The sequence below is a fragment of the Sapajus apella genome, unplaced genomic scaffold, assembly GCF_009761245.1.
Source record: "Sapajus apella isolate SASKATOON/1434 unplaced genomic scaffold, GSC_monkey_1.0 scaffold32, whole genome shotgun sequence".
Lineage (NCBI taxonomy): Eukaryota > Metazoa > Chordata > Mammalia > Primates > Cebidae > Sapajus > Sapajus apella.
The window spans coordinates 2,576,867-2,599,298 of NW_022436972.1; the positions used below are offsets into that span (position 1 = coordinate 2,576,867).

General features: G+C 39.5%; 1 protein-coding gene across 4 annotated transcripts in view; it reads left to right on the plus strand.

The window, feature by feature from the left end:
• MTUS2 (microtubule associated scaffold protein 2) overlaps positions 1-22,432 on the plus strand; it is a 702,116-nt gene that overhangs the window by 8,334 nt on the left and 671,350 nt on the right. For 3 of the 4 annotated variants that reach the window (XM_032294818.1, XM_032294817.1, XM_032294822.1), the window contains exon 2: positions 7,024-7,096. The gene's annotated coding sequence lies outside the window, so the exon portion shown is untranslated. Of the gene's footprint in view, positions 1-5,988; positions 6,182-7,023; positions 7,097-22,432 lie in introns of those variants that run through there. The other variant, XM_032294821.1, reaches the window with a different exon arrangement.

Genomic DNA, 22,432 nt, shown 5'->3' on the forward strand with positions numbered 1-22,432 from the left:
CTGCCACCACATTTCTCCAGGGTCAGCATTAGAGAGAGGCAAGTTGAGCACTTGCCTCAGGCACAAAATTTAAGGGATACCAAAACACTCAGTAATACAAATAAAAATTTTATGCAGTTTAAATATCAAAATTAACACAAAAAAATCCATAATGAACAAAATACCAAAATTTTAAAGGAAAACGGAATCAGTATTACTGATTTTTCCTTTTGTGTCAGGCTCCAGTTTGGTTTGGAACAGCACTGTTACAGATCCTATTTGTATTTAAAGTTTTAAAATTTTGTTCATCATGGATTTTTTACATTAATTTTGATTTTTAAAAAATATTGCATTAATGTATTATTTATCTTGGAAGCACATCTGAATTATTGGAGTAAGGACATTCTGAAAAGTCTCTCCTGCACAACAACATGAAGGCACTGACAAAAATATCAAAATAAACCATTTTAGAATGGTGGAAATTAACCAAGAGTTTACTACAATCTGAGGACTTTTTATTCAAGAAAAAGGACTGAATCTCAGTAAGAACAGTCAACTTTCTGACGTTTAAACTTACCTTATTCCCATTCCTTCCTCCCCACCTCCATGGTAGCCTTCAAAACGAATAGCCTAGAAGCCACTGAAAGTGACAAAACAGATTTGAAGCCCTCCAAGATCCCCAGTCTCAGAAAATTGTTACTATATGATTGGTCTAGAAGCTTCCTAAAAAAGCTCCATTCTCAAAGCTAGTGTTGCAGAGCCATGGGGCATTTGTGGAAAACAATCAGCAGTAATTATTTAATATCTCAGCTGCCTGAGGCAGTGTTACCAGTTGGGGTTAACCAAAAAACTTAAAAATCAGAAAAGGAGATATCTATGCGGGCTTTAAAAAGCTTTGACATAGTCTTTGGAATCTAGAAGGCCCACGTACATATGTCCAGGAAATACTTAAGAAGGCCCTAATATGTCATCTCAGGATAACAATGAGGCTTTCCATAAGTAAAGTAGGAAGAGAAGTCTAAGAGTTGTAAACTATCTGCTGGAGTGTTAAAAGCATATACCCCACCCTGCAACACACAAAACCCTTCAGCAAAGGCTGTGATATATGTTGGTTCAAGACATTTAAATAAGTCTGTTTCATTATTAGCTGATTGCTGAAGTTAGGCGTCAGCAGCTGCACATGATAAAGAAAGCAGACTTTAGATAATTAGTCTGGGAACTAGACAAACAGCAATAGAAACAATAATAGCAACAAATATAACAACAAACCTTTATGCTGGGTGAAATCTTATTTCTAGAGTTGCCACATTTTAAAAGATTCAGTTTTCAACATAAAATTTCCACACACAGACAGTAACATATTGGCCATAACAGGAAAAACAATAAAACATATTCCTGAGAAAGTCCAGATACTTCACTTATTAGACAAACATTTAAAATTAGCTATTATAAATGTGTTCAAAGAGCTAAAGGAAACCTTGTCTGAAGAATTAAAGTGTGAAAATGATGTCTCATCAAATAGAGAATATCAATTTAAAAATGGGAAATTATTAAAAACAAAATAGAAATTATGGAATTGAAAAGTATGATTGAATTGAAAAAAATTTACTAGCGAGGCTCATCCACAGATTTGAATTAGCAGAAGAAAGAATCAGCAAACTTTAAAATAAATCAATTGAAATTATATACTGTGAGGAACAGAAAGTCAAAAGAATGAAGAAAAATGAACAGAACATCAGATATAGGGTACCATTATGAATACCAATATATGTATGACTGAAGTCTCAAAAGGAGAAGAATGAGGGATAGGGGACAGAAAGACTACTTGAGGAAATAATGGCCAAAAACTCAAGTAGCAAGAGAGAAGTAAATAATCATGTAGAGGGATCTTCAATAAGATTAACAGTGGACTTATCAGAAACTGTGGAGGCTAGAAGATAGTGGAATGATGTATTCAAAATGCTGAAAGGCAAAAATTTGTCTGCTAGTCAAAAATTCTATATCCAGCAACACTGTTATTCAAAAAAGGAATGAAAAATTAAGATGTCTCAGAAAAACAAAAACAGAGAATTTGCCACCAGCAGACTGCCCCTACAAGAAATATTAGAGTCTTTCAATTAGTAACTGAAGAACACAAGTCAGTAACACAAATCCACAGGAAAAAATAAAGAGTAGCAGTAAAGGTAATTATATAGGTAAATATAAAAGAGTACAAACCACTAATAAAATAACTAAAAAATTTACAATAAAAGAAACGGAATGAGAATATGCTGAAAAATATCCATTTAACACAAAAGAGGGCAGTAATAGAGAAACAAAAAGACATAAGACATAGCAGACAATAAATGGCAAAATGGCGGATGTAAATCCTGCCGTTTTGAATTACTACATTAAATATAAATGAACTAAACACTGGTTAAAAGGCATAGATTGGTAGAATAAATTAAATAAATATGAAATAAACATGACTCAACTATATGCCATTCACCAGACTCATTTTATATATGAAGACACAAATACTTTGAAAGTAAAATAATAGAATAAGATATAACACGAAAATAGCAATAAAAGGAGAGCTGGAATGGGTATACTGATATGAAGTGAAATAGATTGTTAGTCAAAAGTTATTACAGAAGGCAAAGAAGTTCATTACATGTTGTTAAAATCATGCATTTATGATTAATTGGTTTTCAAAAGGGTGACAAAATACAAGGAAGAAAGAATGATCTTTTAAATAAATGGTGCTGGAATAAATGGATGCCTTTATGTAAAAGAATGAAGGTGTATCCTATTTCATACCATATACAAAAGTAACTCAAAATGGATTATTGACTTTAAAATATAAAACAGTAAGCCTCAGAAAAAAAGAGTACATTTTCATGATTTTGGATTAGGCAATATTTTCTTGTTATGTGACACCAAAAGCAGGAGTGACGAATATATAGATTAGTCTTCATAAAAATTATAAATTGTTTCCTTCAGAGGATATCATCAAGAAAAGAGAAAAGGCAACCCTAAGAATGAGATTAAATTTTTGCTAATTATATATCTAATAGGATCTTGTATCCAGAATATATAAAAAATGGTTATACTCAACTGTATAACTTTTTTTGGGGTGATAAGGACAAATAACCCAATTAAAAATTGGACAAAGGATTTAAGTTGACATGTTTCCAAAGAAGATATACAAGCGGCCAATAAGCATATGGAAAGGGAGTCCGCATTAGTCATTAGGGAAATGCAAATTAAAATCACAGTAAGATATCACTACAATCTACTAAGATGGCTAAAATTAAAAAGACAAAGTTAAGTGGGAAGACATGGAAGTGCAGGGAGGGACCCTGGTACTTGCAGGAGAGACTGTGAAATGGTACAGTCATTTTGGGAAACAGTTGATAGTTACTCATATTATAGGCATGAAGTAACAGCATGACCCAGAAACTCTATTCCTAAGTGTATACTCAAGATAATTGAAAACTTACATCCACATAAAAACTTGCACGTGAATGTGTACATAGTAGCCTCAAACTGGAAATAATCCAAATGTCCATCATCTGATTAATAGTTAAATAAGATGTGGCATATTCATACAATAGAATATTATTCAGCCATCAAAAGCGGTGAAGTACTGATTCCTGGTACAACATAGCTGAACTTTGAAAACATTTTGTTAATTGAAAGAAGCCAGACACAAAAGACCACATATTATATGATTCTATTCATATGAAGTATTCAGAATAGGCAAATTCAAGTGACAGAGTAGATTATTGGTTGTCAAAGAGTGGGCTAAGGAGTACTGTGGAATATCTGCTAATAGTATGGGTTTCTTTTGGGGGTGATGAAAATGTTCTGTAGTTTGATAGTGGCGATGATTGCATGACCTTGTGAATATGATAAAAAACATTGTACCTTTTAAGATGATGAATTTTATGGTATCTGGGTTACATATCAGTAAAGCTGTTATTTAAGAAATTGTTTATCTTCAATTTCTGAGTTTTTTAGTTCCCTCTAAGGCAGGTGCTCTACCTTGCCTTGGTCCTGCCCTGCTTTTCCCTACCAACCTGCTGCCTCAGATTTCAGTGAAATATCTTGATTGGATCATTAGAAACCTGAGGAGTTACATGTGATGTGCCAGAAGCTGTAGTAGAGTAGGAGCTTAGTGACTTGCTAGAACTCTGAAAACAATATTCTGTGAGTTTGAAGTGGAGGGACAAACTCTTGTGTGTTTAGCAGGGCCATGCTTTTCGCACTGCAGTTCAGTCTTTGATGGTCTGGCTCTATGGCATTAGGAAAGGTTAAATTATGCTTAGCATCATGTCAATGGATTTATTAATAAGGAAGAGAAAAGGTATACTTTATAGGGTATAGCTCTGTTCAATAGAAATATAATGTGAGCTATATATGTAATTTTCTGTTTTCTAGTAACTGTATTTAAAAATCAAAAAGAAACATGGAGTTAATTTTAATATATTTTATATAACCTAAAATAGCATTTTACATTTTTTCATGCTGAATCCTCAAAATAATGTGTTTCATACTTAGAGCACATCTCAGTTTAGACACATTTCAAGTGCTCATTGGCCACCCTGGCTTAGTGGCTACTATCTTGACAATAAGAGTGACTTTCTTGAAAGTAGATGCAAGGCTTTCAGACATGCAGCATGGTATACTGGTTTTGAGTTGGATCCAGATTCAAATTCCGGCTTTGGCTCTAGCACTGCATTTATTTATTCCTAAAATATTTACTAACATCTGTTCTCAAAAATCATAGTCTATTTCTATATAGGGTCAGACATATGAATACCAGATAGAAGTATCATGTTTTATTGTTCTAATTATTTCAGGATCCAAGGAAGGAAGTGGTCAGTTCTATCTGTGAAAGAGTTGGTGGTGGTCAGGAAGGGAGGGCTTTGTGAAGAGGAGAGGACTGAGCTCCATCTTGGAAGAGGAGGTAGATGAGGGCAGACTCATTCTAGTAGGAGGCAGGAACAAGTGCAGGGAGGCTTGCAACAGAACTGCCCAGGAAATTGCTTATAGCTTGGGGCAGGGATGGGTGGCTGAAAGGGTGCTGTGGCTGAGCTGGAGTTGAGGGCCATTTTATTTAAGGGGACCTGCAAGGGGCTTCAGAATGCCTTTCATATTAGGCAGTGAACACCCACAGAAGAGCTTCAAGAAGTAAGTGATGAAGTGAGATTTGATCTTTCTTGAGTTGTTACCTTGGGCAAGTTACTGACCTTTCAGATCTTCCCCTTTAGTCTCCTATTCATAGCAACACTGGGTGATTGAAATCTACTCAGGCTGTTGCTATGAAGATTAAGTGAACTAGTATTCTAGTTCATTCTAGACCATGTCACAGAATGCTGATTTTGATCCTACATTTTATCCTCACATAATTAATCTAAAAAGTAAAAAGTTTATTTTCCAGCTGGCTACTTTTTCATGCAAAAACAAAACAATTTATAGCAGGCTGCTGATTTAATGGGTCTCCTGGTGGGAGGGAAAATTATTTAAACCCTTTCTACTCCTTCTCAGAAGAAAACACAATTTGGGAACTTGTGAATTTTCTATACCTGGGGTACCTGCATGGCCTCAATTTCCCTGGTTTTTACTTCCGTTAGTATTATACATGCTTCAAATTAACATTGTGGTAGGGTGGTCGTGATGCTGTTGTGCTGCTGGTGGTAGTTGTGGTAGGTCCTAAAATAGATGCGTTACTACATTTATTGCAAGACAAGTAAATGTTCCCTTCATTGCCCCATAGACTTGGGCTTGGACCTGTGTGGCATGCGTTTCTGGCCATGCCTGCCCTGAGCCAGTGGGCGGGTCTTCTGCACGCTTCCTTCTGCATCTTATTCCTGCATCCATCTGCCCCCTGCATCTTGCCCCTTGCTTCCTCTGGCCTGCTTTCCCTTTCACCTGCCCCTGTTAGAGATCAGCATGGTCCCTCTCACGTTTTTTGTCTTCTAGCTCTCAGCTTTTCTTTCTGTCACATCTGTGCTCTTGGAAAAGAGTCTTATGTTGCAAGGGGGATGCTGGGGGTTGGAAGTAAATGGGGACTGGGTGGGAAGAAAGAATTGAAAAGATACAGATAAGCCCCCTGCTGGAGGTAATTCCTTTCTTATCTTTTAGGTACCATTGCTGATAAGTTGGAATGGAATCAGTTGATAATACCCAAACCATTGATGTTGCTCAGAAACATGATGTATGTTGAGCAATAGGTAGTTTAGAAAATTTAATTGTTTCATAATCACTGGGGTTTTCAATCCCGTTTGTTTTTTTGTTTCGAGAAATTATGAAATTGCCATACGTGTAGGTAAAAAAAAAAATGGTTGAATGTCAGCAATTTTGTATAAGTCAACCTCCGAATAGCAGGTGTTCTGTGGTGTCTATGCCAGCAACATTTGGGAGGAAAATTTGTCTCTTTTCTACCACTGACAACCAATCTTCCTGTTGGACAATTTAGAGAAGAGAGCAAGTTGCTGATTTTTTGAATTAAAGTTTTCTTAAGGATTTAATTAATATTAATATTGTTAATATTGTAGGCTTCATAGTTCCTGTTTTTTTATTGCTTCAGAATTAGAAGAAAATAAGCACGACAGTATAAATTTGGCACATAATGAGAAAATTAAGATCTATAAAATAGACATGATTATTCATATATCAGAGGTATTCTTCCCCTGGCAAAAGATCTGTCTTAAGTCCTTAAGATACTTCATTTATATGGTGTATTTAAGAATCAGTTTTCAGATCATTAACTACTTGAGGGATTAATATAGAAAGAAAATTGAAGTCATGTAATCCGTGAGGATTAATCTGAAAACAAGATTAAGTATCTCTAAAATCCTAGACTCAGCCAGTGGAAAAAATGGTGAGTTGATGAAGCACCTCCAATTATGAAGTTTATCTGTTGTATAATTATTGCATAGATTCAAGGACTTCTGAACTAACTTTATGTTTTGGTAAGAAGACCTATTATAATGAAATTACTTTGTATGCTTTCCTGAATCTTTCTCCTGAATTTTCCTGTATCTTTTTCTTTTTAAGGTTTCCACAGCTGGATTGTTTACTAGGGCCCATTGTCACCAATGGCAGTAAAACTCATTTTCTGGGGAGCAGGGTGAGTTCGTGAAGATTTCTACTTGATTTATTATTCCATTTGATTTATGTCTGTAATTGTTTCTCAAATGTTGTTTACTTCCTGATACTCAAGGTAAATAGCTGATGGCAGTTTTTTTTTTTTAATAAATGATATTAATGAAACAAGTCAATGAAAATAAATTGTCATTTGAAAGCTTAATTTTTTTTTTTTTTTTTTTTTTTTTTGGGACGGAGTTTCGCTCTTGTTTCCCAGGCTAGAGTGCAATGGCGCGATCTCGGCTCACCGCAACCTCCGCCTTCTGGGTTCAGGCAATTCTCCTGCCTCAGCCTCCTGAGTAGCCTGGATTACAGGCACGAGCCACCATGCCCAGCTAATTTTTTGTATTTTTTAGTAGAGATGGGGTTTCACCATGTTGACCGGGATGGTCTTGATATCCTGACCTTGGGATCCTCCTGCCTTGTCCTCCCAAAGTGCTGGGATTACAGAGCCACCGGTGTTTAGTAATATTAATGGATAGACGTGGGACATGAGCTTTAAGTAGGGGATGAACTTGATAGCTGAAGTTACCGGAGAAAAAGACCAGACTGGGAGGAAAAAAGTGAATGCAGTGCAAACAGTCCATTAAACTAAGAGCAGAAGCTTTAGTGAATAGCCAAGACCACAGAAAGCTTAAAATGTTTGAGAGAAGCTTTTCTGACGGCTGCTGCTAGCCCATATGGCGCTTTGTGCAAATTAGACAAAGGCACCCCTCTGTAAGACATTTCACTTCTATCTGATGGGAAATTAGTGAGCTATACTGATTTTTAGAACAAGACACTTTATTGCCATGTGCTGGGAAATTGTAATATAAATAATCAAATTACCTATCTTTAAATCATCCAAGTTTTAATAAAAATACAAACAGCTTTAAATGAGTAGGGAGATGCTCATGATGAGACTGATGCCTCCTTAAACGTGGTGCTCTTCCACAGTGCACCACCTGAGCAACTGGCAGCCTGGCTCTGCTTTGTTGCGATTCAACTTATGATAGACTCTAAGGAGGGACACTTTTTATTAAGGTCTAGTCATAGGGGACAGAGGATAGAAACAAGAGTTTGAGGTTTGGCTTTGGGTGGCTTGAAAGAAACTTATCAGAAGCACAGTAGCTATAGGTTTGGCATCCCAAAGGGGTAGCCTGAGCTTTCTAGGGCAAAAACTAGGAAAGAAACACCCAAAATGTGCTTTAACTAAATTTATGACTGAGTTTCTGCCATGTGGCGATTTATAGTATGTGCTTTCAGATTTGCCCTACTTAAATAACGGAAGCTTCATTCTATAGATCACCACCTGTGTGAAGTTCTTGTTCTTAAAGACAATTTAAACTTGGATTGTTTTTCCCAGTAAAAGAGATTTGCTTTCAGAATGTTGAGTGCATTCGTAATGGATGGTTCTTCATTACTTACAAATTTTGTTATTAATCTTCTGATGAAACAAAAAGCTATTATGTTGCTGTTAATGTATATCTGATAGATATTGGTTGACGAATACAGGCTAAGTGCGATGTGGCAATACTTTGGGGCCAGATTTAGGGGCAACAGGTGGGGTATGTGACTGGTGATTGAAAAGTTATTGAGAGGCCAGGCACAGTGGCTCACACCTGTAATCCCAGAACTTTAGGAGGCCAAGACAGGCAGGTCAGGAGTTCGCGACCAGCCTGACCAACATGGTGAAATCCCGTCTTCACAAAAGTACAAAAATTAGCTGGATGTCATGGCGGGTGCCTGTAATCCCAGCTACACAGGAGGCTGAGGCAGAAGAATCACTTGAACCTGGGAAGTGGAGGTTGCAGTGAGCAGAGATTGCACTCCAGCCTGGGTGATGGAGTGAGACTGTTTTTTAAAAAAAGTTATTGAGGAAATTAGAACAAATACGGGGAAAAAGTCATATGCAGTACAGGTAGGTGGATGTGGTGGTCATGGTAGTTGGAGTCATGGGTGGAGGTGGTGGAGGTTGCGGGGTGGTGAGGTTGGTGGTGGTGCTGGAGTGGCAGGATGGTTGGTAGTGGAGGGCTGGCAGCTGCCACCATGGCACTGAAGATACCTAAGAAGGAAGAGGTGGCAGGTTGAAAAGATGCCGGCTGTGGACACAAAGTATGTGGCCTAAGTAAAAGCTTTTGTTTTCTTGGGTGCTGGGGACGAATTAACCAGAGGGATGTTCAAGGGGCCTCCTCTTTGTGGGATGCAAAGTTTGTTTCCTTATTGCCTTCTTCCCCATTCCCCTCCATGCCTATGGTGGAGGATTTGATACTGTAAATACAGAAGCACAGAAACATGATCATTTACGAAAACCATTCATGAGATTTAGGGCAAAAGGCCTCAGTGTTACTTACATCTAAAATGACCTCCCTTCTGTTCCCCCAAACACTAATGATCTATGTGTTGAAGAAACAAATGTAGATTTTTTTTTTTTTTTTTTTTTTTTTTTTAATGAGCGGAGGAGGCAGAAGGAAAAAGGGAAACCGGATAAGGAAGGCTTAGATCAGTTAATTCCTCCCATCCCATAGTTGTTTAGCTGTCTGTTTTACTTTGTGGTTAATATCTTTGCCTGTGGAATACCAAGGGGAGTGAGAATATGAAAACACTTTGGATCTGATGTTTGGCACCTGTGATACTGAGCTAATAATTTTGTGTTTCATGTTTCCTTATCTTTCAATAGAGAGAATGATATTCCTTCTTAGAGAACACAGAGGGAATATTTGTGAAAACACTGGCTTAATGACTATTAAAACAGAGTAATACGTTTGATGACAATCTGGTATTCTCACTGTCCTGAATCTTTATGATTTTTGGATTGAAATATTTTATCACTGTATGGTTCAAATAGTTGTCCTTCATAGTGATTCTGTAAAGATGTACATGCTCTGTAGCAAGAGAGATTTAGGATAGCACAGCTTTTGAAAGAAGGGAGTTGGTGGGCTATTCTGCGATGGAGGCTGTCAGATTAGGTATAGAACACCATGTGCTTGATGCATGCTTAATGGAATGGAATGACCTTACCCTGTGCAGATGCTAATAACAGCCACATACAGTGGGTGCTGCTAGTTCAGTACTGTGCTGAGCCTAACACTCATTATCTCGTTGGCTCCTCAGAACCCCCTCTGGGGCAGGTGCTGCCATGGCTCTCATTTTAGAGCTCTGAGAGGTGAAGGGTGGAGCTGAGGTTGTAGGGAGACATGCCTGTCGCCACTAGGCTTTCCTGCCTCCTTGGACCCAGACTGGCTCCAGTCTTTAATGTCTTTTTCATTTCTCAAATGTTATGCATTTCAGACTAGCCCGTTTCATCCCTCAGAGCTGATTTAAAATATGGCAGATAATTTTATCATTAGAGGACACCAGCTGAACAAGGCCAGGGGAATCCTAGAACTAAATTTGTGCCACATAATAAGATGTGAGGGGATTGTTGGCTGCAATTGGTTTCCCAGAGACCTTAGAGATTTCTGAAGGTTATGTTTTTTGTTATTCTACCAGAGAAGGCCCTGTGATTCAGAAGTATCTAAATTACTGAAATATCCTCAGCTTTGGAGAATGTGAAAAAACCCAGCATCTTATTTTCTGCTTTAAAATTATCCTCAAGAATAGATTAGAAGCACCAGGGTCTCAGAGTCTTTTTTCAGGCAGGGTTAGGTTTATTTTTCCCCTAATTCATCTTTTTCCTTAGGCAGAAAACACAGGAGAAAAAAGGACTAAACACATTTTAATATTTAAATTCATAGATGCAGAGCTCAGAATTTTAGTATATTAGTTATAGGGATAAAGGGGGTGGCAGAGGATTGAGTAAATGTCACATGGGCAATTCTCTTAAAGATGATAGAAACTGTATAAGCCTCTTTGTTGTCCATTTTTAAATGGTGCATAAGAGTGCAATTTTCCATGCACCCCTCTCTTGTATGTACTGTTATGTAGCTGCTGTAGCCAGGAATTAAACCTGTGGTCTGTTTGACATGAGGCCAGATTTTATTAAAGTAGGTCATCAGGGCACACAGAGGGGGCTGGGTCACGCTGGCACTGTGTCATCTTTGGAGATTAAATGGGTAAGCATGCCAGTAAGCAAACGAAATGGCATTGCCCCTGCTATTAGAAGCAGATAGTGGGGAGCTGTGTAATATTTGAACATGCATCCAGTTAATGATGAATTACAACAATGGGAATCCTGGAAAAGTTCCTGCGATGCTCATATTATGTCAAAGGAGTTCATCATATTTGAAATTATCACAGAAATTACAGAATAATTCAAAATGAATGGGTAATTATTCAACTGTTGTATGAGTTATTGCTTTGACTTGCACATTCTTAATACAATGTGAATTTCTGCCCTCTCCTTGTAGAAGCACTGAGAACCTGAGCCGACATCAGCCATTTGGACGTGATTTCCTGGGGCAGAAGCTGGGGACTTTGAGTAGGGAGATCATTTATAGTTCTTTTGAAGGTTGAGTTTGGTTCTGTCTAGGAGATAGGAGAATGAATTAAATGACATTTTAAAAATGGCTTTTTAACAACTACTTTTGCCTGAAAGGGATTTTGTATTTAATTCTTTGTCATATTTATGTAGTAGTTATTCATTGTACTTAGTGTCCTGATTTTTAAAATGCTGTCTGTGTATGTGTGTGTGTGTGTTTGTGGGTGTGTATTTAATGTTCAGTTGCTAATTGGGGATATTTCTCTTAAATGCCAGGATAGGAGAGTGGCCTTTTCAGAGTACTTGTCTACCCCACATGGCTTGGGGAGCAGCTTTGGCACATAGGGCTGGAGGAAGGGCTCTGCAGCATTGTGTGTGTGTGTGTGTGTGTGTGTGTGTGTGTGTGACAGAGACTTTGTAGCCCAAGCTGGAGTGCAGTGGTACTATCTCGGCTCACTGCAACCGGGCTCAAGTGATTGTTGTGCCTCAGCCTCCCGAGTAGCTGGGACTACAGGCACATGCCACCACACCTGGCTAATTTTTTATATTTTAGTAGAGATGGGGTTTCACCATGTTGCCCAGGGTGGTCATGAACTCCTGAGCTCAGGTGATCTGCCTGCCTCTGGCTCCCAAAGTGCTAAGATTATAGGCATAAGCCACTGCGCCTGGCCAGAATTTTCTTTTTTAAAATTTTAATTTAGTTATTAATTAATTTTTTAGAGACAGGATCTCACCTTGTCACCCAGGCTGGTGTGTGATGGTGTGATCATACCTTTTATAATCTTGAACTTCTGAGCTCAAGCAATTCTTTTACCTTAGCCTTTTGAAGCTAAGACTATAGGCATGCGTCACCAGCCCTGGCCACTTTTTTAAATTAAGTTTATTTTTTTTAACATTTTTGTAGAGTTGGGGACTTGCTGTGTTGTTCAAGCTGATCTCCAACAACCATCCTCCTGTCTCCAACTCCCAAAGCACTAGGGTAACAAGCGTGAGCCACTGCTCCCAGCCAGTAACATTTTCTAATCTTTCCCCTGTAGATTCCACTTGTCACTAGAATGTAAACTTCACAAGGGTAGAGATTTTGTCTTTTTATTTATTTATTTTTTATGAATTTTTTTATTGTACTTTAGGTTTGGGGGTACATGTGTAGATCATGCAGAATTGTTGCATAGGTACATAAATGGCAATGTGGTTTGCTGCCTCCATCCCCCCGTCACCTATATCTGTCATTTCTCCCCATGATATCCTTCCTCAACCTCCCTACCCACCGCTGTCCCTCCCCTAGAGCCCCCCAAACAGACTCCAGTGTGTGATGCTTCCCTCCCTGTGTCCGTGTGTTCTCATTGTTCATCACCCATTTATGAGTGAGAACATGTGATGTTTGATTTTCTTTTCTTGTGTCAGTTTGCTGAGAATGATGGTTTCCAGATTCATCCATGTCCCTACAAAGAACACAAATTCATTGTTTTTTATGGCTGCATAGTATTCCATGGTGTATATGTGCCACATTTTCCTTGTCCAGTGTATCATTGATGGGCATTTGGGTTGGTTGCAGGTTTTTGCTATTGTAAACAGTGCCACAGTGAACATACGTGTGCATGGGCCTTTATAATAGAATGATTTATAATCCTTTGGATATATATCCAGTAATGGGATTTCTGTGTCAAATGGAAGTTCTGTTTCTAGGTCTTTGAGGAATTGCCACACTGTCTTCCACAATGGTTGAACTAATTTACACTGCCACCAACAGTGTAAAAGTGTTCCTATTTCTGCACATCCTCCAGCATCTGTTGTCTCCAGATTTTTTAATGATTGCCATTCTAACTGGCATGAGATGGTATCTCAGTATGGTTTTGATTTGCATTTCTCTAATGACCAGTGATGTTGAGCATTTTTTCGTATGTTTGTTGGCCTCATATATGTCCTCTTTTGAAAAGTGTCCGTTCATGTCCTTCACCCACTTTTGAATTGGTGTTTTTTTTTTGTAATTCTGTTTTAGTTCTTTGTAGATTCTGGATATTAGCGTTTTTCAGATAGAATGATTTATAATCCTTTGGATATACACCCAGTAATGGGATTGCTGGATCAAATGGAATTTCTGTTTCTAGGTCCTTGAGGAATTGCCACACCATCTTCCACAATGGTTGAACTGATTTACACTCCCACCAACAATGTAAAAGTGTTCCTATTTCTCCACATCCTCTCCTGCATCTGTTGTCTCCAGATTTTTTAATGATCGCAATTCTAACGGTGTTAGGGTTTATGTTTAAGTCTTTAATCCATCTGGACTTAATTTTAGTGTAAGATGTCAGGAAGTGGTCCAGTTTCTGTTTTCTGCACATGCCTAGCCAGTTTTCCCAGCGCTATTTATTAAACAGGGAATCCTTTCCCCATTGCTTGTTTTTGTCAGGTTTGTCAAAGATCAGATAGTTGTAGATGTGTGGTGTTGCCTCTGAGGCCTCTGTTCTGTTCCATTGGTCTATATCTCTGTTTTAATACGAGTACCATGCTGTTTTGATTACTGTAGCCTTGCAGTGTAGTTTGAAGATAGGTAGTGTGATGCCTCCAGGTTTGTTCGTTTTGCTTAGGATTGTCTTGTCTATGCAGGCTTTCTTTCTTTGGTTCCATATGAAGTTTAAGGTGATTTTTTCCAATTCTGTGAAGAGAGTCATAGGTAGCTTGATGGGGTTAGTGTTTAAGCTTGTAGGGTTTCTGCAGAGAGATCTGCTGTGAGTCTGATGGGCTTCTCTTTGTGGGTAACCTGATGTTTCTCTCTGGCTGCCCTTAGCATTTTTCCCTTCATTTCAACTCTGGTGAATCCGACGATTATGTGCATCGGGGTTGCTCTTCTTGAGGAATATCTTTGTGGTGTTCTCCAGATTTCCTGGACTTGGATGTTGGCCTGCCTTGCTAGGTTGGGGAAGTTCTCCTGGATAATATCCTGAAGAGTGTTTTACAGCTTGGATTCATTCTCCCCATCACATTCAGGTACACCTATCAAATGTAGATTAGGTCTTTTCACATAATCCCATATTTCTTGGAGGCTTTGTTCATTTCTTTTCACTCTTTTTTTCTCTAATCTTGCCTTCTCATTTTATTTCATTGAGTTGATCTTCAATCTCTGATATCCTTTCCTCTGCTTGGTCGATTCGGCTATTGAAACTTGTGTATGCTTTGCAAAGTTTTCATGCTATGTTTTTCAGCTCCATTAAGTCTTTTATGTTCTTCTCTAAGGTGGTTATTCTAGTTAGCATTTCATCTAACCTTTTTTCAAGGTTCTTAGTTTCTTTTCGTTGGGTTAGAACATGTTCTTTTAGCTCTGAGAATTTCATTATTACCCACTTTCTGAAGCCTGCTTCTGTCAGTTCATCAGACTCATTCTCCATCCAGCTTTGTTCACTTGCTGGTGAGGAGCTGTGATCCCTTGGAGGAGGAGAGGCATTCTAGTTTTTGGTGTTTTCATTCTTTTTGCCCTGGTTTCTTCCCATCTTCATGGATTTATCTCCCTATGGTCTTTGTAGATGGTGATTTTTGGATGGGGTTTCTGAATAGATGTCCTTTTTGTTGCCGATGAAGTTATTTCTTTCGAATTTTTAGTTTTTCTTCTAATAGTCAGGCCCCTCTGCTGTAGGAGTGCTGGAAGTCCACTCCAGGCCCTGCTTGCCTAGGGATCACTTGCAGCAGCTGCTGAACAGTAAGGGTTGCTTCTGGTTTCTTCTTCTGTTATCTTTGTCCCAGAAGGGTACCTGCCAGATGTCAGCCTGGGCTCTCCTTTATGAGGTGTTTCTTTGGATATATGGCGGTCAGAGAGCTGGTTGAGGAGACAGTCTGTCCCTTATAGGTGCTCAAGTGCTGAGCTGGGAGCTCTGTTGTTCCATTCAGAGCTTCTGGCAGGTACGTTTATGTCTGCTGCAGTGGAACTCGTAACCGCCTTTTTTCCCAGGTGCTCTGTCCTGGGAAGATGGGGCTATATTTATAAGTTCCTGACGTGCTGCTGCCTTTTTTCAGAGATGCCCTGCCCAGAAGGGAGGTAGTCTAGTCACAGTCTTCCAGCAGAGGCATTGCTGAGCTGCCATGGGCTCTTCCCAGCTGCTGTGTGAACTTCCTTGTGGTTTTGTTTATAAAGGTACAGTTAGAACTGCCTCGGTAATGGTGGACTAAGTCGGTAATGGTGGTCTAACTCAGTAAAGGCGGATTGCCTTGGTAATGGCAGACTGCCTCAGTAATGGCGGACTGCCTAGGTAATGGTGGACTGCCTTGGTAAAAGTGGAAAAGGCGGACTGCCTCGGTAATGGCGGACTGCCTTGGTAAAGGCGGAAAAGGCAGACTGCTTCGGTAGTGATGGACTGCCTTGGTAGTGGTGGACTGCCTCTGTAATGGCTGATGTGCTTCCCCACACTGAGCTAGACTGTCCTGGGTCCTGCTGTGCTTGCTGCAAAACTCTCAGTGTAGAGGGTTTCTGGGAACTGCACTCCAGAGCTGTTCCTATTTGGCCATCTTCCCCCACTCTTTTGTCTGTTGTTCACTACCATTTTCCTGATACTTTGACCAATAAATTCCTAATGTGTATTGGGCACTCAGGAAATATTTCTAGAATGAATGAAGCAATTTTGAAACTGTGTCTTTGGGAAGTAGAATCCTTTTTTCTTTCATCTCAAAGGAAAACAAGATTTACCTAGTCTTTTGCTTATTCTTTCAGCAGCACAGAGACATATTGAGAGATCAAAGCAACACTTTGTTTAAGAAATTGGAAGGAAAAAAATCCCTTATTTATGGTGTAAAAAGTATTTAGTGGAAGGACTGGCTTTGTGGTAGAGGTCCCTGATATATTTCCTCTCTGTTTTGTTTTGTTTTTTAAACTAGACAACTTGCTATACATGTTGCTCAGAATAAGAGGATACATGCGTCATCAGATAGCCACAAAGAAGGACTCTGTGGAATTTGGTGACACTGTGGGTCATATCTCAGCTCTCGTATTTTTTAATGTGCGACCTTACTTATGGTACAGGTACAGGGATGGTACCTGGCTTGCAGCTCTGTAAGGATTCAATGAAATGAGAAGTGAGAGCACCCAATAATATAACAGTGCCTGCCACAAAGTGAATGTTGCTTCTCACTTCCAAATGAAGCCTCATTGACATCTCCTTTAAGAATTTGACATTACTAGACCTGTTAATTTAACTGCTTTTGTTAAAAACATATATGCAGATTTTTTCTTAAAAAATATGTATTGATTCCTCCTTCAGAATAGGGCGTATTAAACAGAGTCCTGTAAGAAAGTAGAGCTGCTCTACTTTATGGTGTAAAACTTAGTTAATGGAAGAACTGGCTTTGTGGTAGAGGTCTCTGATTGGTTTGGCGCTGTGGGGTGTGTTTAAACATTTACGTAACTGTGCTGATCTGAACTAGTTTGTTAATGAACATTTCTTAAATATGGAACCCATGTGAGAAACCACAGGGGGAATCTAAGTTTTTGAGGTCTCTCAATCCAGGTCAGCTCTCTCTTCCAAGTTTAATTTAAAAGAATCATCATTCTCTGTAATAAGTAAAGAACATGAAAGAATTATATTGAAAACACTTGGCTCATTATAAGTTCTAAGTGGCATTCCAGTTCACTGAAGCGTTTTAACATCGACCAGGACATGCAGATGTACTTCTTAATCCATCAAGTCAAAAGCTGTATGTGTCTTTTAAATGTTTTAGTTGTAGTTTCCTTCTTTCCTCTTTAGGAGAAATTAAATTATCAGTGCAGGTTAATCTCCACAGACTATTATAGATGTGTAAATAATATGCCACTTACGGTGCATTTTTTATAGACTGCTTGTCAGAAGAACTCATGTTTTCTTCTGCTTCATGTAAAAGCAGTTCTTGTTTATGCATTCAGAAAACAAAGTAGTCTTTTGTTTAGTGAGAAAATGCACACTTAACAAAACAATGAATCTTAATAGTAAGAAGGTATCAGGACTCATCTTCCTTCTCGAAAGCAAACATAACAAAATTGGTAGTCTGTGAAACTCACTAATTTTTCCTAACTCTGTAGTGATTTTTCATACCTCATGCATCCCTGTACCTTGTGCTGTAGTTATTTGTGAATAGACATTATTTCCTTGTTGGGCTCTATGCTTCTTCAGTGCTGTAATCCATGTCTAATTCATTCCCAGTATTATTTGGCAAAGTGTCTTACACATAAGGGGGATCCACAAGTATTTGGTGGATCAATGAGGGTTTTCTGAGCAAAGTACAGAGGGCTGGATTCATTGTTTTTTTTTTTAAGTGACAGATTTTTATTATTATTATTTTTCTTTTTTTTTGTGAATAGCTCCTTGCTATAGATTTTTATTATTTTATGCAAAAGAAATGGCTATAACATTTTAAATTATAAATATTTTCTTTTTTTAATTGTACTTTAGGTTCTGGGGTACATGTGCAAATCATGCAGAATTGTGGCATAGGTACATACGTGGCAAGGTGGTTTGCTGCCTTCATCCCTGCATCTCCTCTATCTGGTATATCTCCCCTCGTTATCCCTCCTCACCCTCCCCGCCCCCCACCGAACCTTCCCTAGCCCCGCCCCCACAACTGACTGCAGTGTGTGATACTCTCAGCAAACTGACACAAGAACAGAAAACCAAACACCGCATGTTATCACTCATAGGTGGGTGTTGAACAATTAGGACACGTGGAAACAGGGTGTGGAACAATTGGATTCATTGTTTGTGGTTCTCATAGTTTTAATTGGGGTTGGTGTGGAAGAGTTCATGTCCTTGTTAGATTCTGGTTGATCCATTGCCCTGCATTGTATTTAGGATGACAAGAGAAGCCTGCTAGAAAACCACCTAAGGTAATGTTTTTTTTTGACAAAATAGGAAGATATTCAAATAATCATGAATAATGTAGAGTGTCTGCCAATAAAGTCATCATCACTTGAAGTTTTTCTTTGGCCCCTTTGATTCTTCTTGTTGGCTGTAGTGCAAATGAGAAGGTTGGGATGAGGGTGGAGTCTAAGTTTTTGCCTCCCAGATTGAGGGATACAGGGCATAGGAGCTCTGATTTCAGGTTCCTCAGTGCAAAGGAAGAGGGAGGGGAGTGGTCCAAAGGAAAAGGCAAGAGGATCTCTAGAAGTGGTGTTCAGCGTAATGTCAGGCCTGGATTTGTCTAGAGGACCCACAGGATAGCTTTTGAGACTTTCAAGACTTATTGTGATTTTGTACCTCTCCCCCTTGCCTATGAATTTCCACTGTGTCTGCTGTCTTGTGGCTCTGGCAAATTGATAAGGAGTTGGCAGGGTAGTTTGGCAGGGAAGACCTTATTTCCATTCCTGTATGGCCTAGTTCTTCCATCTGTGACTCTTGGTAGCATCTTCCCAGACTTTCTTTCATTCTTGGCTTTTTCAACACCTGCCAGGCCCATCTCCTGGCTGGCCTCAGTGTCCTGCTAGGGCACTGTCCCAGGAAACCATGCAGCAGCCCTGAAGACCAATGCCGTCCCAGAGTTACGCTTTCTGATGCTGGATGGACCTCACATAGATGTAGCCTCTGGGTGCCCAACTTAAGCAAAGTTCAGGCTTGGAAGGAGAGCGGGAGGGAGGGGAGTAGTTAGGCCTGTACTCTGCCACAGGTGGCTTTTTCCAGGGCTTTCTGCCTTGGTCAGGCTCAGCTTCCTGTCATCTGACCCCCTCATACATTTATCTGCAGGATAATGCCCCGATTTGTTAGTAGGAATATAGGACCCTTCCCATGCTCCGTGTTTTGTCCGTATTTCCTGTCACACATTCCTTTTCTAGTTCAGGTATATACACTTATTGAATGCCTGCTTTGTGATAGGCACTGTGCCAGATGGTGGGAATGTAAAAAGGAATAAACTTTGGTTTCTGCTTTCTAAGAATTTACTATCTGTTGGGATAGCCCAATATGTAAACAACTTCAAAATAATAAAGGAATGTTAATGGTGAAACATAGAGGTGGGACTCACAGGCCCCTTTTCTCCATCCTTCCAAAGCCACTCATGGTTCACGTGTATGGGGTCAGTCAATATTGGTTTGATTGTGATGTTTTATATCTGTAGTACTGTATGACAATAATTGCTGTTCTGAAAAATAGTATTAGATACCATAAGAATGATAATAGTCAAAAGAATTAAATTATACTATTTATCTTATGAATTAAATAATAAAAACAAGCTTGTTGTGATGTTAGTGGTACCTAGTGTGTGAGTGGTACCTAGTGTGGTAGGAAAAGAGATAAATATTTTGGAGGTATTTTCTTTTTTTTTTTTTTTTTTGGGACGGAGTTTCGCTCTTGTTACCCAGGCTGGAGTGCAATGGCGCTATCTCGGCTCACCGCAACCTCCACCTCCTGGGTTCAGGCAATTCTCCTGCCTCAGCCTCCTGAGTAGCTGGGATTACAGGCATGTGCCACCATGCCCAGCTAATTTTTTGTAGTTTTAGTAGAGACGGGGTTTCACCATGTTGACCAGGACGGTCTCGATCTCTTGACCTCGTGATCCACCCGCCTCGGCCTCCCAAAGTGCTGGGATTACAGGCTTGAACCACCGCGCCCAGCCGGAGGTATTTTCAATAACAAGAGGTGTGATTATTGAGTTTCAAAGAAAATTAACTTAGGAGAGTCTTTCAGTAAACATTATTGTTAATTATCACTTTATAATAATGATTGACATTTCTAGCCCCACCCTTTTCCCTGCCAATCCTTCTGCTGTTGACGAAGAGATATTTTTGGCCTGAGTGGTCTAGATCTCAACCTACAAGGATTTGCCCACTTTCCCAACGGACATGTGGCAATGTCTGGAGACATTTTTGTCAGTCACAGCAGGGGACACTGTGCCACTAGCATCTAACAGGTAAAAGCTAAGGATGCTGCTCATCAATCTGTAATGCACAGGATAGTCCCCCTCAAAGGATCTTATGACCCCAAATGGCAGTCGTGTGAGGGTAGAGAAACCGCAGTTTGGATGAATAGCCTGTATTGCTGCATGGTCTTCTTGTGACAGCTTTGTGATTATTTAATCCATCAGATGAATAGTTTTGATTATCGCTTCGTATGTTTGGGGGACTTTGCTAATGTATCCCCAGTGTCTAGCACAGACCCTGTAACCCAGTCCACAATTCATATGTATTTGTTGGTCGAATTCATAAGTGCATGTATTCCTGCAGATGATAGTATTTTATTTGTTTTCCAAACACTCCTCTTGCACTTTCAGAGTTAGATAAATGGAAAATATATGCCAGAATTATGAAAGTCACTTCAAAGATTCAAAGCAAGTGTTAGGTCAGTAAAAATAAGACACCTGGATCTCTAAAAGGGAGAATATAGAAAGTCATCATCTCTAGTATCAGCTTGTTTGCAAAGCTGAATAGGCAAAAACATGGTAGAAGTTCATGAAAGCCCAGTTGGTCTAGAGCCACAGAGGAATATGCTGTAAGCAAACAGCTGCACCAAAAAGCAAATTCAACACAAACCTGTAATAGGAAAATAAGTGGGCATCATACAGAGTCCTTAGAGGAACTAGAAACTGAGCTTCACAGCAGCACTACCTGTGGCTAGGGGCACAGACAGATATGATGACAGCCAGCTCAGAAATTACCTTGCACTGCCCCGTGGATGCCATCTGTGCTGGCTCTGCTGGGAAAGCCAAGTGCTTGACTTCCCAATTTCCCTCTCAGCATTTTCCTGCTTGAACCCTTTGCTCCAGCCAGGCTTTTCTGCATCTCCTCTAAACATGCCTTGTGCTGCCTCTCTTTCATTGCCCATGATATTCTTTTGTCTAGAATGCTGTTGTCCCTCCCTCTCTACCTCTGAGTTTTCTGAGACTCAGCTCAAGTTCATCAGCCTGTACGAAACCCTTCCCAAGATTTTTCTGCATAAAAAATCTTTAACAACCCGATTCCCCATCTCTTGCATCCTCCAAATCCAGGGAACAAGGTGTAGTCATGGCTTATCAGATTCCATTCTATAGAAACCTCAGCTGTTTCAAAATGATGAACGGGACAAATTCATCTTTTCATAGTTGTTGGAACAGGCAGTAAGGATGGGAGAGCATATCCCTTTGGTTCCTCAGGGCCGATTGGATCGATGCCTGCCAGAGGCTGTACATAGCAGTCTGCCTGTTGGAAGGTTCTGACATTACCTACCTAAGAAAGAAAGGGACCTAAAGGAATACTTTTATATTGTCTGCAAACTCAAGCAGTAGACAGAAATGTAACTGCCATCCTGACATTACGCAGAGATACATTCCCCTCTGTATAGGGACCCATCCCAGTTTTTGGACACAGGTGGAATAAAGCCAGCCCTGTTTTTTTAGGGTTCAGGTACAACATGGAAGGTGTGTGTTTGTCTCTTGCTGTGTTCTGATCTTGGCTCATGGCAAGTTCAGGGAGAGGGGCCAAGTTTGGCTAATTGGCCAGTGACAACCCTACTGGGCTAGGCATTCTGTCAGTCTCACCAGGAACCCTCTCTTTAGATTTAACTCAGAACTTTGCAATATTGTGTAGAATTCTCAGCAGCAGTGGGTTCTGATCAACTCTATTTACAAGAGCAATATTAAAAACATAAATTGCCCAGAGGGTATGCTTAACATTAATGTGTTAAACAGTACAGGGAGAAGGGACTTGTAAAAATGAAGTTTAATTTTGTTACAGATAACTTTCATTCTTTGTGCAGAATGTTTTAAGGGTGTCTCTAAACCACCATCCTAGAGGCTAGTCTTTAGACAGTTGATTCATTTGATAGCAAAACTCATGATATATACATTAAAATTAAAATCTCATGCTGGGTATAAAATTTCATTATCATACCTGTTCTTATTACAATCACTTGTTTTCTATTCATATGAGATCATGGAGTAGAGAAAATTTACCTTGATTTTTGCATTCAGAATTCAGTTGCCTGTTTACCATGGCTTCAT